The sequence below is a fragment of the Pristis pectinata genome, chromosome 1, assembly GCF_009764475.1.
Source record: "Pristis pectinata isolate sPriPec2 chromosome 1, sPriPec2.1.pri, whole genome shotgun sequence".
Lineage (NCBI taxonomy): Eukaryota > Metazoa > Chordata > Chondrichthyes > Rhinopristiformes > Pristidae > Pristis > Pristis pectinata.
Window position 1 is genome coordinate 112,773,834 of NC_067405.1, and position 16,317 is coordinate 112,790,150.

The window sequence follows — 16,317 nt, forward strand, 5'->3', positions numbered from 1 at the left end:
AGAGAGAGAAAGAAATAGCCAATATGAGAGGGGGAGGGGTGAGACAGGGGCCAGTAGTAGGTGATTAGTGGATCAAGGAGGGGTGAAGGATGACAGGCAGATGGAGCCGGGAGGGGGAGGGGTGAATTTGGGAGACAGAGGCAGGTGGCTGATAAGTGGAAGCAGATAAGGAAAAAAAAGGTGGAGATGGAGCCAGGTAGGTGGAGTGGAGGATGAAAATGGAGATAGAGGCTGCAGGGCGATAAGCAGGAACACAAACACTACCAGTGCTAGAATCTGATGAGTAAGGAAGGTGCTAATCAGAATCATTAGGGGAGATAGGGGAATGGATGGGGGAGGGGATCTGGTAGGTGAAATGTGTTGGTGGAAGGTGGATGGACCCAGGAGGGGGAGGAGGACAAAAATGGGTGATGGGGGTGGGTAGAAGGTATGGGAAAGGGAACAAAAATGGGAGGTACATAGGTGAATCAGAAGGGTAGAGCCTTATCAGCTGTTTGGCTTGAATATAGACTAAATATAGTCTATTTTCTTTTCAATAATAATTTGTGTACAATGATTGATTTTGCTTTAGAACAAGATGCATTAACTTATTTTTTTAATGGAAACAGCAGATTTTTTGTTTGATTTGGGTGTGTGTATATTTGGAACTGTGAACATGTAGAATTTTGAAAACTGAGCAACATTTTACTATTACATGAGGACATTCAATTATTTTCAGGGAAATGCAAAACTAGCCTTAGCAAGAGAATGCTTTTTTGTTCATTCTTTTACTCTTTGATAAAAATTCACTGGAGACCTTTGGAAAAAAGACAGTTTCCATTATCTTTCCCAATTCCACGACAGAATTAAAAGTGTTAATTTATAATAATTTAAACAATGATAAGTATAACTATTTACTGAAATGAGGATATCATTAATAGGAAATAACAATATACTGAAATGATTGCTTGGCAGGATTTGTTGTCATAATTTCCCATGTGGAATTACACATGTCAATTATGTTTTTTGGGAAGTGCTGTGCAGTGGCTAGTTGCTTCCCTAAAGAGAGGGAAGGAAAATTTATGGGTATAGACCTAGATTCCTCTCATGTTTCCTGGATGTAAAATAGTCGAAAGTATTGAAAAAAAATCACCAAACTGGCCTTTCAAACAGAGCACAGGAATTAACCAAGGAAAGTGAGCAGCTTAATTCTGAAATATATTCAGAATTTTTAAATGAACAGTTATTGATAATTAATGGCTAGATCATTTTCAATTGTCAAGTCATTCATTTTTTTGTGGATCGAGCAAAGTGCAATGTAAGTAATTTGTTGTAGATCCAGCAGTGTTGTGCTTAAAAACATATTCCCATGTATGGAAAATTATAAATTTACATTTAATTAACTTTTAGAATTAAAAATATATAACACAAGGAAAGAATACTTACAATGTCTTTATGCATAAAAATTATGAAATTCTACTCAGATGATGGCATATAAGATAAAAAACATGTAAAGGTGTCAACAGCTTCTGATGTTCTTATAATTACTCTGAATGATCATAAAAAAGTCTTCAGGAAGACTTTCAAACAAGGCTGACTTTCCAAATGGCGGTCCAGCAACCCCCAGTCCATAATTAGCTGGTAACACACTTGCCTCTGAGTCAGAAGCTGTTAGAACACTTTCCTTTGATTCAAGCAGCTCTGGTGCATAATCAAGGCTGACACACCACTGCAGTACTATTGGAAGAAATATTAAATTAAGGCTCTGTTTTCCCCTTCAGGTGGATGAGAAAGACCATGTTATTATTTTCTTGTGTCTTATCCAATAGATATCAGTTATCAACATTACCACAGATTTACTCATCATTTTCATAATATTGTTTGTGAGCATAAGCAATGCTCAAATTGTCGGTAGTATAACCAAGTTATAACAGCGACCACACTGAAAAGTACTTGATTGATTAAAAACAATTTGGAAGTTCTTGAGGTCATGAAAGATACAAGAGTTTTTCTTTCAATGGCATGTGCTAAGAAGCACTGGAAGAGATTTTCACTAAGTGACTCGACTGCTGAGTCTCAGTTTTGGTGCAATACATCATACAGAAATTAGAACTTGCCTCTGGGAAGATTGGACAGCAGCAAAATAATGAAAGGTACATTGAAGTGCTCTTTTCCTAAAAAGTAAATTCATCGAAAAAAAATTCTGTAACCCAAAATAGTCTGCTTTTCTCAAAAGGTCCTCCCTATTCTGATATATTCAGAATATTTTCAGTTGGGAGAATGTAATTTTCTTTTTGTTGTCAATGCAGAGACTAGGATATAGCTATGTGATTTTATCCCTTCATTGATGAAATTGCACTACTCCTAGAAATGTGACATTAACATGACTAATTTCAGCATGTAGTTTGTTCACAAACAAATGGACTTCTTCTGTGCCATTATTTCCAAACTTCACACAACAAATCACTTTTGTAATGCAGTAGGACTTTTAACATAAATGACATCTTGCATGAGCCAAACCCAGAACTTGAGTATGGCAACTGTTGTTCCATCTTTTGCGTTAGAGACATGTTGAACAGTCAGAGAGTTAGATTCACATTAAAACCAATAAGTGTAATTACAAAGTAATGCATAGAGCAATGAGACACAGCAGGAAACTAGTAACATATTGACTTAAAATAAATGAAATCTGCCTACAAGAGGTTAAATTCTCTTTTCTGGAATGTATTACATAATTCCCTATATCATGAAACTTGGTTAAAACCAACAGTCTCTCCAAACCAACAATAGTCCCATTCCGAATGGAAGTATCATTTCTGTGTTGGCCAATGGAATCTAAAGTACAAGTTACTGAAACAGAACTGAAAATGATATCTTTAGATCTTTGGCTGCATTGTTCATTTCAGAACTTTTATATTTATTTATATTCTGAAAAGTTCAGCTGACCTGGCCTAAAGAGATTTTTTTGGGGACAATGTGTCAGCTTTTGAATAGCCTTTGTGTGAAAACATATTCCAAATGACACCCTCATCAATGCAACTTTAATTTTAGTCCATGCAACGTCCCTTCATGACTTATCCCTTCTAGCCTTGGTATTAATCTAATAAATCTGCACAGTATCAGCTGTAAAGCCAATATATTTTTCCTGATGTGCAATGCACTGAATTGAAAATAGTACTAGTAAGTAGTCTAACCAGACCTTTGTACAGCTGTTGTGTAACTTTCGCCCTTTGTTATTCCAACACAGAGATAAAAATTATAATAACTTGTTAAATTTTGTACTTTTGTGGCTTTTAACAATTCCATTACCAGGACCTCTACATAGAAATATAGACAGTAGGAGCAGGAGTAGGCCATTCAGCCCTTCAAGCCTGCTTTGCCATTCAATACAATCATGGCTGATCCTCTGTCCCATTGCCATATTCCCACTCTCTCCCCATACTTCTTGATCCCTTTTGTGTCCAGAGATCAACCAATCTTGTAATAGATTCAGTGACTTGGCCTCCATTGCCTTCTCTGGTAGAGAATTCCACAGGTTCACCACCCTTTGAGTGAAGAAGTTTCTTCTGAACTCAGTCCTAAAGGTCTTACTCCATATCCTGAGACTGTGAATGCTTGTTTCCTCCCTGCATCCAGATCATCCAACCAGGTTATAATTTTGTACGTTTCAATGCAATTCCTCTTTATTCTTCTAAACGTCAGCAAAAGCCTAGTCAATCCAATCTTTCCTCATATGACAATCCTGCCTGGTGAATCAGACTGGTGAATCTTTGTGGCACTCATTCGATAGCAAGTCTGTCTGTTCTTAGAGACATAAGAGACTGTAGGTGCTGGAATCTGGAGCAAAAAACAAATTGGAGGAATTCAGTGGGTCAAGCAGCATCTGTGGAGGCAAAGAACAATGGGATCCCACCACCAGTCATTATCTTCCCCTCTCTTTCCCCCTTTCTGCTTACTGTGACTCCCTGGTCTGCTCATCCCTCTGCACCCATCCATCCATGTCCCCTGGTGCTTTCCCTTGCAACTGTAGGAGGTGCAACTTTGCCTTCATGGAGGTAATACTTTGCCTTTCTGCTTATCTTACTGAAGGGAATAACTTTGCATTTATTCACATTATTACTGCTTCTCCCACGTTTTTGCCCACTCATTCAACGTGTCTACATCAACTTGAAGCTTTGTTGCGTTGTCCTCACAATTTACTATTCAACCCAGTTTTATGTTATCTGCAGACCTGGAAATATTACATTTCATTCCTCATCCAAATCATTGATGTATGAATAGCTGGGGTCCAAACACTGATCCCTGTGATGGTTCAAGCACTGATCCATGTGATACCCCAAGAAAGTCTCATCCTTTTGTTGTTACGCAGGTTTTAGCTTTATTGAATTCATAAAATACTTTGAACAATCATCCTTGTTCAAAGGGAATGACCTCACACAACCTTTGAAGTCCATGTGCTTCTATTTTGCCCAATCAGATAATCTGTCAAAGTGTTCTTGAAACTTTCTGCTCCAGCTGCACTAATGATTTTGCTACCTAATCTGGTGTCATCAGAAAATTTGGATATATTGTCCCTTTTCCTTCAATTAAACCATTCATTACGATAGCAAAAGCCTGGCACAGTTGAACTTAATTGTGCCATACAAAAATGTTTAATATCAAATATTAAAAAATTCTTAATGCAGAAGCACAACTTCTGTGTCACAAAAATCACATGCATTCAATAACTCATTTCTTTCAAATTGACTACAGTATATGAAATTGATTTTTTTAACCCAAATATGTACCAAAAATGCATAATTGGCACACTGCAATTGCAGTGTGTACTTTAACCAGAATACCCTGCAAAAACTGTAAAACTTCCTCAGTGGCAACTTCCAAAGTCATGAAAAGGACAAGGGCTGTATTACAACACCAAACCTGTCGAGCAACCCTCCTCCCCACCCCACCTCCATTTCCAAGTCTTGGGTTTATATCATTTCCTTAATGATAGCTGGATCAAAACACTGAAACACCCCAGCATTTTCATCGCACCATCCTGACTTGGAAATATATTACCATTCTTTCATTGTGTCTGGGTCTAAGTCCTGGAACTCCTTACCCAACAACACTGGAGTAGATGAAAGAGGATTGCAGCAGTCTCACGAAGGTAGTTTCAAGGTCCTTTATGTGGTTAAAATTAAAACAACAATTCCGCTTTATAAACCCGTAAGTTAGTCTGTGTATTCTGCAGTAGCTCCTAAGATGGATTGAGTGCTTTATATAGATGGCACAATAAATTTAGTTTGATCACTTACTTAGGCGCTCGTTGGAAAAGAGACAAATATAAAATGATTCTCTATAAAAATAATTGTATTACTAATCAAGATACTCAGTTATTGAATTAATTTCATATTTTGACAATGTGATGAGTACAAGGTAAACCAGCCACTCTTAAATATGCACTTCATATAAATACCACAGGAGGGCAGCTTTCAATAAAGGCAGCAAAAGCTGTCCTTTCCAGTGAAAACTAAGCAATGACATGGTAAAATAAGTGATTGACAGAAAAGTGACAAAATTAAAGGAAAAGCATTTTCAGTATCAAATTTTCAGCATCAGAATCAAGGAGTTTATCTCAATCTAAATTAAATTAAAACTGAATATTCTGTATGTATATTACTGCAATTTGATTAAAATGATTTAATTCTTGGTTACCTTCAAATTCACTATTTTAGATACCTTTAATAGAAATTCCCACTACAATTATACATTTTTATTTTGCATTCACCAAATAGAAGGCACTAGATAAACCTAGACTTTTCAGTTTTTCAGAGTACCTGCAGTGTATCTGGATTGCTTGTTGACACGTTGACTGGCTTATTGCATCCATTGGGATTCTGACACAACTTGGTCCTGATACATTCACGTGAGACTTAGAAGTTAAAATACCCTAATATAGCCAGTCACAGTTTTACAGCTTACATTATTTATATCAGTTTTATTTAGCAAAAAATAGATGGGTTTAATCCAATTAAGAAATAATGAAATAGAGAAATAATCAGGTTGCACCTTAACTGGAGGGGAATCAATATCCTGGCCGAGAGGTTCGCTATAGCTACTCGGGAGGGTTTAAATTAGTTTGGCAGGGGGATTTAAACCAGACCACCAGGTCAGAAAGTGGAGGGATTGAGAGGAAAGTAGATATCATGACCAGTAAGCACTGGTAGGACAAGGTAATAGATACAATGGCATGGACGGGTTGAAGTGTGTGTAAATTAATGCTAAGAGTATTATTGGTAAGGGTAACGAACTTAGGGCGTGGATCAGTACATGGAACTATGATGTTGTGGCCATAACAGAGACTTGGTTGAGAGAGGGACAGGAATGGATGTTTAATGTTCCAGGGTATCGATGTTTCAGAAAAGATAGAGAAGGAGGTAAAAGGTGGTGGGGGGGGGTGTGGGAGGGGAGTTGTGCTATTAATCGGGGACAATATCACAGCTGCACTCAGGGGGGACATAATGGAGGGCTTATCCACTGAGTCTATATGGACAGAACTCAAAAATAAGAAAGGTGCAATCACTCTGATTGGATTATACTATGGACCCCCCAATAGCCACCAGGACATTGAGGAACAGATATGCAGGCAGATTAGGGAAAGGTGTAAAAACAACAGGGCTGTTGTAGTAGGTGACTGTTGTGTGAAATCATTCTTGTTGTCTTAAGGATCAAGGACTCTGGACATGAGCTTTGTAGACCAAAACTAGTTTAATCACAAAGGCAAACGTGGGACAGAATGGATGGGAACAGACACACGCTAACTCATGCACAGGATACCGCGAACATGGGAGGAAATCGCAACAGGGGTAAAATACACTTTCTCTCACACACACACACATACAAACAAGCGCACAATAACAATGTACAACTTCAGGATATAACACTTCAATGCCTGTCCCACACTAGCATTGGCCCTTAACGCTCCCTGAATCTGAGTGAAACACTCCCTGACCATGTGGTGATGCACTCTTACCAATGATCTCTGCAGCGTTGTCTCACTACTCCTGGGGTCATCAAAAGAGGAAGGGCTAGGGCATGCAGCCCTTTTTATGGTGCTAGGAGGCTGGGTGGAGCCTCACTGTTGTGATTTAAACGAGCCAATGGTGTGGGAGTCAAAGACAAAGGTTCCTGCCACAGTCAATGGTCAGGCAGGTTCAGAGTCAAAGGGTACTGGTCAGGCAAGTTCAGAGGCAAAAGGTACTCTCACACCTGAGGGGTGGGTGGAGCTGCACCTTGATTGACAGTAGTATCACTTCCGATCAGAGGAGCAATGCTGTCCTCCGGTCGGGGGGGTCAGTGTCGTTACTGTCACGTGACAGCCATGTGGATTTCTCACAACAGTGACTTCAACTTCCTGAATATAGACTGGGACCTCTTTAGTGCAAGAGGCTTAGACAGGGCAGAATTTGTTAGGTGCATCCAGGAGGGTTTCTTAAATCAATATGTAGATAGTCCAACAAAAGGAGGGGCTGTACTGGACCTGGTGTTGGGTAATGAGTCTGGTCAGGTGACTGACCTTTCAGTGGGAGAACAGTTAGGGAACAGTGACCACAACTCCTTAAGTTTTACGATAGCTGTAGATAAGAATAAGTATGGACCTTGTGGGAGAGTATTAAATTGAAAGCACGGCAAACTATGAGAGTATCAGGCGGGAACAAGGGAGAGTTAATTGGGAACAGCTGTTTTTGGGTAAGTCCACATCTGACATGTGGAGGGTGTTTAAAGACCAACTGCACAGAGTACAGGACAGGTATGTACCAGTAAGAAGGAAGGACAAGGTAGGCAAGGTAAGAGAACCTAGGATGATGAGAGAGACGGTGAATTTAGTCAAGAAGGAAAAGGAAGCATATGTAAGGTTTAGGAAGCTAAAATCAAACAGAGCCCTTGAGGATTATAAAGAAACCAGAAAAAAAAAACTCAAGGAGGGAATTAGGAGAACCAGGAGGGGCCATGAAAAGTCCTTGGCAAGTAGGATTAAAGAGAATCCCAAGTCATTCTATACATATGTCAGGAGCAAGAGGATAACTAGGGAGCAGGTAGGATCATTCAAGGATAAAGGAGGGAACACGTGCTTGGAGGCGGAGGATGTGGGAGAGGTCCTAAATGAGTACTTTGCATCAGCATTTACCAAGGAGAAGGATGTGGAGGAGAGTTAGGGAGATCAGTGTGGAGCCTGCTAATGTGCTAGGGCATTTTGAGAAAGAAGGAGGTAGTGTTGGGTCTCTTAAGGAACATTAAGGTGGATAAGTCCCCAGGGCCTGATGGGATATACCCCAGGTTATTGAGAGAGGCAAGACATGAGATTTCTGCGGCCTTAACCAATATCTTTGTGTCCTCCCTAGCCACAGGTGAGGTCCTGGAGCAATAGCCAATAGCTAATGTTGTTCCATTATTCAAGAAGGGAAATAGGGATAATCCTGGAAACTATAGACCAGTGACTCTCACGTCAGTGGTAGGGAAATTACTGGAGAGGATTCTTAGGGATAGGATTTATGAGCATTTGGAAAACCATGGCCTAATTAGGGACAGTCAGCATAGCTTTGTGCGGGGCAAGTTGTGTCATACTAACTTGATTGAGTTTTTCAAGGAGGTGATGAAAGTGATTGATGAAGGTAGAGCTGTGGATGTTGTCTAAATGGATTTTAGTAAGGCGTCTGATAAGGTCCCTGATAGGAGGCACATCCAGAAGACTAAGATGAATGGGATCCAAGGTGACTTGGCCATTTGGATTCAGAATTGGCTTGCCCATAGAAGACAGAGGGTAGTGGTCGATGGGACTTATTCTGGCTGGAGTCCTGTGACTAGTTGTGTTCCACAGGGATCTGTACTGGGACCTCGGCTGTTTCTGATACATATAAATGACCCGGATGAAAACGTAGATGGGTGGGTTAGTAAGTTTGCAGACAATATGAAGATTGGTGGTGGTGTGGATAGCACAAAGGCAAAGGATACAGCAGGATATAGATCAGTTGCAGATATGGGCGGAGAAATGGCAGATGGAGTTTAACACGGCCAAATGTGAAATGTTGCACTTTAGGAGATCAAATATAAAGGGACAGTACACTATTAATGGCAAGACCCTTAAGAATATTGATGTGCAGAGGGATCTTGGGGTCCAAGTCCATAACTCCCTAAAATTGGCTGCACAGGTTGATAGGCTGGTAAAGAAGGCATATGGCATGCTTCCTTTATTAGTTAAGGAATTGAGTTCAAGATCCGGGAAGTTATGTTGCAGCTTTATAAAACTTGTTAGGCTGCATCTGGAGTATTGCATTCAGTTCTGCTCGCCCCATTACAGGAAGGATATGGAGGCTTTGGAGAGGGTGCAGAGGAGGTTCACCAGGATGTTGCTTGGATTAGAGGGCATGTGCTATAAGGAGAGGTTGGACAAACTTGGGTTGTTTTCTCGGGAGTGGTGGAGGCTGAGAAAAGATCAGAGGTTTATAAGATTATGAGAGGCATAGATAGACTAGCAGCCGATATCTTTCTCCCAGTGTTGAAATGTCTAATACCAGATGCCATGCATTTAAGGTGAGAAGCGGTAAGCTCAAAGGAGATGTGCAGGGCAAGTTTTTTTACATAGAGTGGTGGGTGTCTGGAATACTCTGCTAGGGGTGGTTGGTGGAGGCAAATACGATAGAGGTGTTCGAAAAGGAGGGATATGGACATTGTATAGGCAGAAGGGATTAGTTTAGTTGGGCTTTTGATTATTGATATAATTAGTTTGGCACAACATCATGGGCTGAAGGGCCTATTCCTGTGCTGTAATGTTCTATGTTCTACTGAAGAGTATTCATGTTTTTTGTCTTCTTGGGTTTCTTAGTTACATACTTTGAAAACCTGGGCTTTATATAAGATAAGATAACATTTCTTTATTAGTCACACGTACATCGAAACACACAGTGAAATGCATCTTTTCGTAGAATGTTCTGAGGGCAGCCCGCAAGTGTTGCCACACTTCCAGTGCCAACATAGCATGCCCACAACTTCCTAACCCGTACACCTTTGGAATGTGGGAGGAAACCGGAGTGCTCAGAGGAAACCCATGCAGACGAAGGAGAATGTACAAACTCCTTACAGACAGCGGCCGGAATTGAACCTGGGTTGCTGGCACTGTCATAGCGTTATGCTAACTGCTACACTACCGTGCCTGCCTTACATTACCGTGCCTGCAACTGCAAGACAAGCAAAGCAGAATGTAAAATTTGCAATTGTATAGAGTTAATTTTTGACAAATTCTACAAAGATTTAAAAAAATGTTTTTCTAGGTTATATTTAGGATTAACAATTAATTTCTATTAACAAATTCAAAGCAAGACTTTAATATTAATGCATGATTGGCTTTGAAAACATGTATAAGCACAACATACCACTTAAACCACAAATGACCTACCCTGAATTTGCAGCTGGAAATCAGAAGGATGAAAGGAGGAGGATTAGGTATACAATTATCCCCATCTTCAATTACGTCAGCCCCTTTGCCAACCATGGTATTGGCAATGGAACTTCCAATAATAGCCAATACCATCTCATCCATGGGCTTAAAACATGTAGGCACATCTTATATCCCCCTGTTAATTACTGCTGTCTGCTGTATGTGTTACATTCTCCTGAAAGGAAAAGAGAAGTGTGTCAGTGAATGCTCAGCAATACATTTAGGAGATACAGTTGTCATTGTTGAATAGCTGACATTGTGTGCAAGGTGGAAGATGCAGGTGTGAGGCTTGGAACATTGTTAAGTGAGAAAGAGAAGTAAAGCAAATAAATGGGGAGAGAAGCAGGTAACATTTCAGGTTGATGACCCTTTGTCAGCCTGAAATGTTAACTGTGTTGCTCTCTCCACAGATGCTACCTGACCTACTCAGTATTTATAGCATTTTCTGACATCTGCAACTTTTTTCCCTTTAAAGCACATGAATATTAGTTATGATTTGATTGATATTGTTTGCTCATAGGTCCAGTGATGAGGCATGGGGGTATTGGTATGGAGGGGGTGTTGGTGAACTGAACACTTACTGACCTTGACAACTGAAGTGAGATAGAATCATAGAGTTATACAGCATGGAAACAGGCCTGTTGGCTCAACTGGTCCATGCCGACCAAGATGTCCCATCCAAGCCAGTCCCATTTGCCAGTGTTTGGCCCCATAACCTTCTAAACCCTTCCAATCCATGAACTTGTCCAACTGTCTTTAAAAAGATATTATTGCACCTGCCTCAACCATTTCCTCTGGCAGCTTATTCCACATAGATACCTCTCTTTGTGTAAAAAAAAAAGTTGCCCCTTAAGTTCCTTTTAAATCTTTCCCCTCTCACCTTAAATCTATGCCTTCTAGTTCTTGATTCCACAACCCTGGGGAAAAAGACTGAGTGCATTCACCCTATCTCTGCCCCTCATGATTTTATACACCTCTATAAGATCATCTCTCAGTCTCCTGCACTCTAAGGAATAAAGTCCTAGCCTGTCCAACTTCCTATAACTCAAGTCCTGGCAACATCCTTGTTAATCTTTCCTACACTCTTTCCAGTTCAATAACATTTTTCCTATAGCAGGGCGACCAAAACTGAACACAATTCTCCAAGTGCAGTCTCACCAGCATCCTGTACAAATGCACCATGACCTCCCAGCTTTTATACTCAATGCTCTGACTTTTGAAGGCCAGCGTGCCAAAAGCCGCCTTCACCACCCAGTCTCCCTGTGACTTCACTTTCAGTGAACCATGTATTTGTACTCCAAGGTCCCTCTGTTCTACAGCACTCCCCAGGGCCCTGCTGTTCACTGTGAAAGTCCTACCTGGATTTGACTTCCTAAAATGCAACACCCGAATTAAACTCCATTTGCCATTTCTCGGCCCACTTACTCAGCTGATCAAGACCCCCCTGTAACTTTTGATAACCTCCTTCATTGTCCACTATACCACCTATTTTAGTGTCATCTGCAAACTTACTAACCATGCCTTGTACACTCTTATCCAAATCATTAATAAATATGATAAACAACAATGCACCCAGCACCGATCCCTGGGACACACCACTAGTCATCAGTTTCCAGTCTGAGAAACAACCTTCCACCATCACCCTCTGCTTTCTACCATCAAGCCAAATGCGTATGCAATTAGCCAGTTCTCCCTGGATTCCATGTGATTTAATGTTCCAGAGCAGCCTACTGTGTGGAACCTTATCAAAGGCCTTACTGAAGTCCATATAAACCATGTGTACCACCCTGCCCTCATCAATGTACAGACCGTACACCCTGCCCTCAGAACGTACAAACTCCTTACAGACAGAGACGGGAATCGAACACCGATCGCTGGCGCTGTAATAGTGTTGCGCTAACCGCTACGCTACCGTGCTACCTCACTTAACAAATTCCACCTCATCTGAGTCCTTAACAGTATGGCAGTCCCAGTGTACGTATGTTAGGAAAGTTAAAATCCCCTACTATGACAACCCTATTCTTAAAACTCTGCACAATCTCCCTGCATATTTGTTCTTTTAAATCCCATTGACTGTTTGGGGGCCTATAGCACAATCTCAACAATGTGATCACCCCTTCTTATTTCTCAGTTTCACCCATAAAACCTCACTGGATGATCGTTTGATCATCCAGATTTGACATCCTGCCTGAACAAATTTGACATCCTGCCTGTATTTCAGTCAATAGGCATGAGTTAATTGTTCAGTCCAATCCCTTTAATTGTTTTTTTTGTGTCGGGGGGGTGGTTGTGGTGGGCGGTGTTATCCAGTTAAACTCATTCCCTATCCCCACCATGCATCAATGAATTAGAGCAATCTAAAATGTGTGTAGGGTCGGATATACAGTTTGTTTCTCCATTGTTCATTTAAAAGGAGTTATGATAATGTTAAAGAGTAAGCTACGAAGGATCTCGACCCAAAACATCGACTGTCCATTTCCCTCCACATATGCTGCCTGACCCGCCGAGTTCCTCCAGCAGTTTGTTTTTAGCTTCAAACTCTTTTCAGACTTAAGTTCTTTTGCACCCAGGCAGATAGGCAGACTTTCCACTGAAAATCCGATCTCCAATTTGAAGCAGAAACTACCTCCTGCTGTTGGAATGAAAAGGAGCAGGTCAAATGAATCAGAATACTCATACAGCTGGGTTTCACCCAAAATTCTGTGTATGGCAGCAGCCATCCTTTGTCTTCCCCAGGCCCAGGAACTTCAGAATCTTACAGCGGACAGGGATCATTGTATCATCCAACGAGCTGAAGAACAAATTCTAGTTTTATCAACTGTGGTGGATCAAGGGATCAACATGTGATAAAGATACAATGTTTTATGTGGCTTGAGCTTTGCAACAGAGGCTTCAGTAGAAACTTCAAAAGGGTTCACCATTCTATTACTGATAGTACTTGATTACTATGGTAAATAGAAAGCAATCTACTGAAGGTCAGATGCTGGAAAGATTCTACTTAAAATGTGACAACAATTTCTGCAAAGCTCCATTTGTGTTAGTCGGTGGGTTCAGTGAGTACATAGCAAGATCACAGAAGAATTCTCTTTTCTGAAAGAACCAATAAAACTGTGAGACCTCGGTATGTTAGAAAATAATTAATATGCGTAATGAACTAATTGGTTTGAAGAAAATTTAAGAACTATTGGTGGCAGGGAACATAATGGATCTTAGATTTGAATGAATTGACTGTTCTCTGAAATGGCCTGATAGGCAGCACTCAGTTCAAGGGCAATATAAGATGAAAAATAACTGCTAGCCTTGCCAGTAAATCCATTCTCTGAAAGAATTTAAAAAACTCTAATTTCTTATTTCATCAAAGAATTGTATTTTGTTTTACTATTATTTATGAAGTGTTGTTTTTAATAACAGATGAACCAGCTGGTTAAATTTATTAATTACTCAGCATGTCTAACTTCATTAGAAGGATCATAAATTGTTTCTTTTACAAACTAGATCCCACTGCATCTTATATGTGAAATAATTATTCAATCCACTTGTATATCGTACACTGCCACTGGGCTTCTCCATGTCTAAAACACTCATTAAAACGCAGGGCAGTGACTGAAGAATAAATGAGAGGGCTATAGCATGTCATAATAGGAACTTTAGCGAATTTATGATACTTCTAATGGAATGCAGCTCTTTTTGTGGTTTAAGTATAGAACAAAATCCTGGCATGCAGCTGTAGGGCACAGCAACAATTCATTTGTCTTTAAAAATACAGCATCAACTTAATTTCTGTATGGTTGGGAATCTTGCCTACCAGTGATGTTCATCAGAAACATCATAGGAAGGCTGCTTAAGTTGTCTAATGTGTACCAGTGGCAGAATCGGGGAGTTAATTCTCATCAATGTATACTCAGACGATTACCTACTGTGGTTTTAACTGTCATTGTTGTTGGAAAGCCAGGACGTTACTTAACACCTTAAAATTTATCCCTAACCGCCCAAAGTGTTGGTATGGGGATATGGGTGGTGGGTCAATGGTTAGTGATAAATTTATGAGTTAGGGGTCTACTAAGTCAAATAGACCCAAATTTCATTTTATCTGGGGTTGATCAAGGAGGCAGTTATAATAAGTGCTCTCCCAAGCCCGACAACGAAAACTGTAGCTACGTTTCTCCTTTTTCTTCCCAAAATCCTTTGCCCTTGATTTTCTGCTTGCCAAGTAGTGCCAGCTGATGGCTTCTTCCCACCTGAACTTCCTTCCCTCCTCCCAGCCTGTGGGTATTTTCCAGCTATTTTAAGCAAGCTGATTGTCAACTCGACGATAAGCCCAAAAAGTTAAAATGCCATGCCACATTAATTTACACCAGGTCATTCCCTTGCTTTGGAAAACAGGTTGGGTTAAAATCAACTTCCACAAATCATTCAATAATTTATTTTGTTTTTTTTTAAGATAATATTCTCCACACTCAAAGGCAATGGAGACAATGGCCTGAATTGTGTGGAGTGCTAGGTGGTGGTTCCGAATGGGACAATCTTCTATCAGTTCTTAAGGCCTCAGCACACCTCAGAATTCTGCCTTCCGTGGAAATCCAAATTGAACTAAAGGTCAGATGTTCGCTTACCTGATTGTCTGTGCTGCCTCTGCTCACTGCTGAGCTCGGTGTCAGAGCTATAATGTTTCTATCAAAGACATTTTAAAACTGTTCAAAACCTTCATAAAGCCTGCAAACTGTCAAAGGCAATCAGCATGTTATGAGATGAGGCATCAAGATACAATGCCTTGGGCCTACTTACTTCTTAGAGCCCACCTTCCCTGTGACTGCTGGTGGGTGCAGAGGGTCAGTTCTTCCGGAGGGCAGGTGGGGGGTGGGGTACTTCTGGAATCCTTCCAAGATCAAATCCAAAAAAAATCCTTGAATCTTCCTTCACATCCAGGATGGAAACCATTTTTCCGTATTTCCTTAAGACATAGAAGGAGGCCACTTCAGCCCATTGAGTCTATGCCACCCCAACAGGCAATACCACGCTTCCACTAACTTTTCCTGTAACCTATTCTCACCCCTTTCTCATCAAATCTCCCCAGCTTCTTCCACTCACCTATACTAGAGGTAACTTACAGTGGCCAATCAAACCTACCAGCCCCCTTGAATTTGGGATGTGGAAGGAAGCTGGAGCACCCAGAGGAAATCCATGTGGTTACAGAGAGAATGTACAAATTCCATGCAGACAGCACTGTATGTCAGGGTTGAACCCAGGTCCCTGGAGCTGTGAGGCAGCAGCACTACTAACTGCACTATTCTGCTACTCTTGAAGAAATTGGTCTTGATATTATCATTACATTTTTCTATGGAAGATACAGGTTGGAAAAGCATACATAGAAGTAATCAAATATTCTGGTCAGGTTTGCCCTGTAGGTAGAAATGCCCTTCATTTTGGAGTCAATCATGTCAAGGATACTGCTGCAGACAAAATAACAGAGTAACATCCTGAAGCCAAATAACATAAGCTGACATTTTTGTCCCCACTGTCAAAAGGGCAGAAGTTTTAATTGCACATTGTTCACTTCCATTTGTAGATCTAACAATCCATAAAGGAACCAGTTACATCTAAAGTGAACATTTAGCATTGCAAGAATATTCCATTGTTACCATAATGTGCCCTCTGTTATCAACATTTCTGGGGTCATGATTAATCAGAAGTGCAAAAGAGTTAACTATATAAACAGTAAGAGCAACTCAGACATCAGGTATTCTGCACTGAGTGGCTCATCTGTTGACTCTCCAAAACCTCTCCTCCATATAAAGAACACAGTCAGGAGCGTGATAGATATTTGCACAGCTTGAAAACCATAACTGTAACATATCAAACAT

At 40.5% G+C, this 16,317-nt stretch overlaps 1 long non-coding RNA gene across 2 annotated transcripts in view; it reads left to right on the forward strand.

Annotated features, from left to right (window-relative positions):
* Window positions 1-16,317, forward strand: part of LOC127583237 (uncharacterized) — a 71,599-nt gene that overhangs the window by 4,309 nt on the left and 50,973 nt on the right. For both annotated transcript variants that reach the window (XR_007958239.1, XR_007958232.1), the window contains exon 2: window positions 14,898-15,052. This is a non-coding gene — a long non-coding RNA (uncharacterized LOC127583237). The remainder of the gene's footprint in view (window positions 1-14,897; window positions 15,053-16,317) is intronic.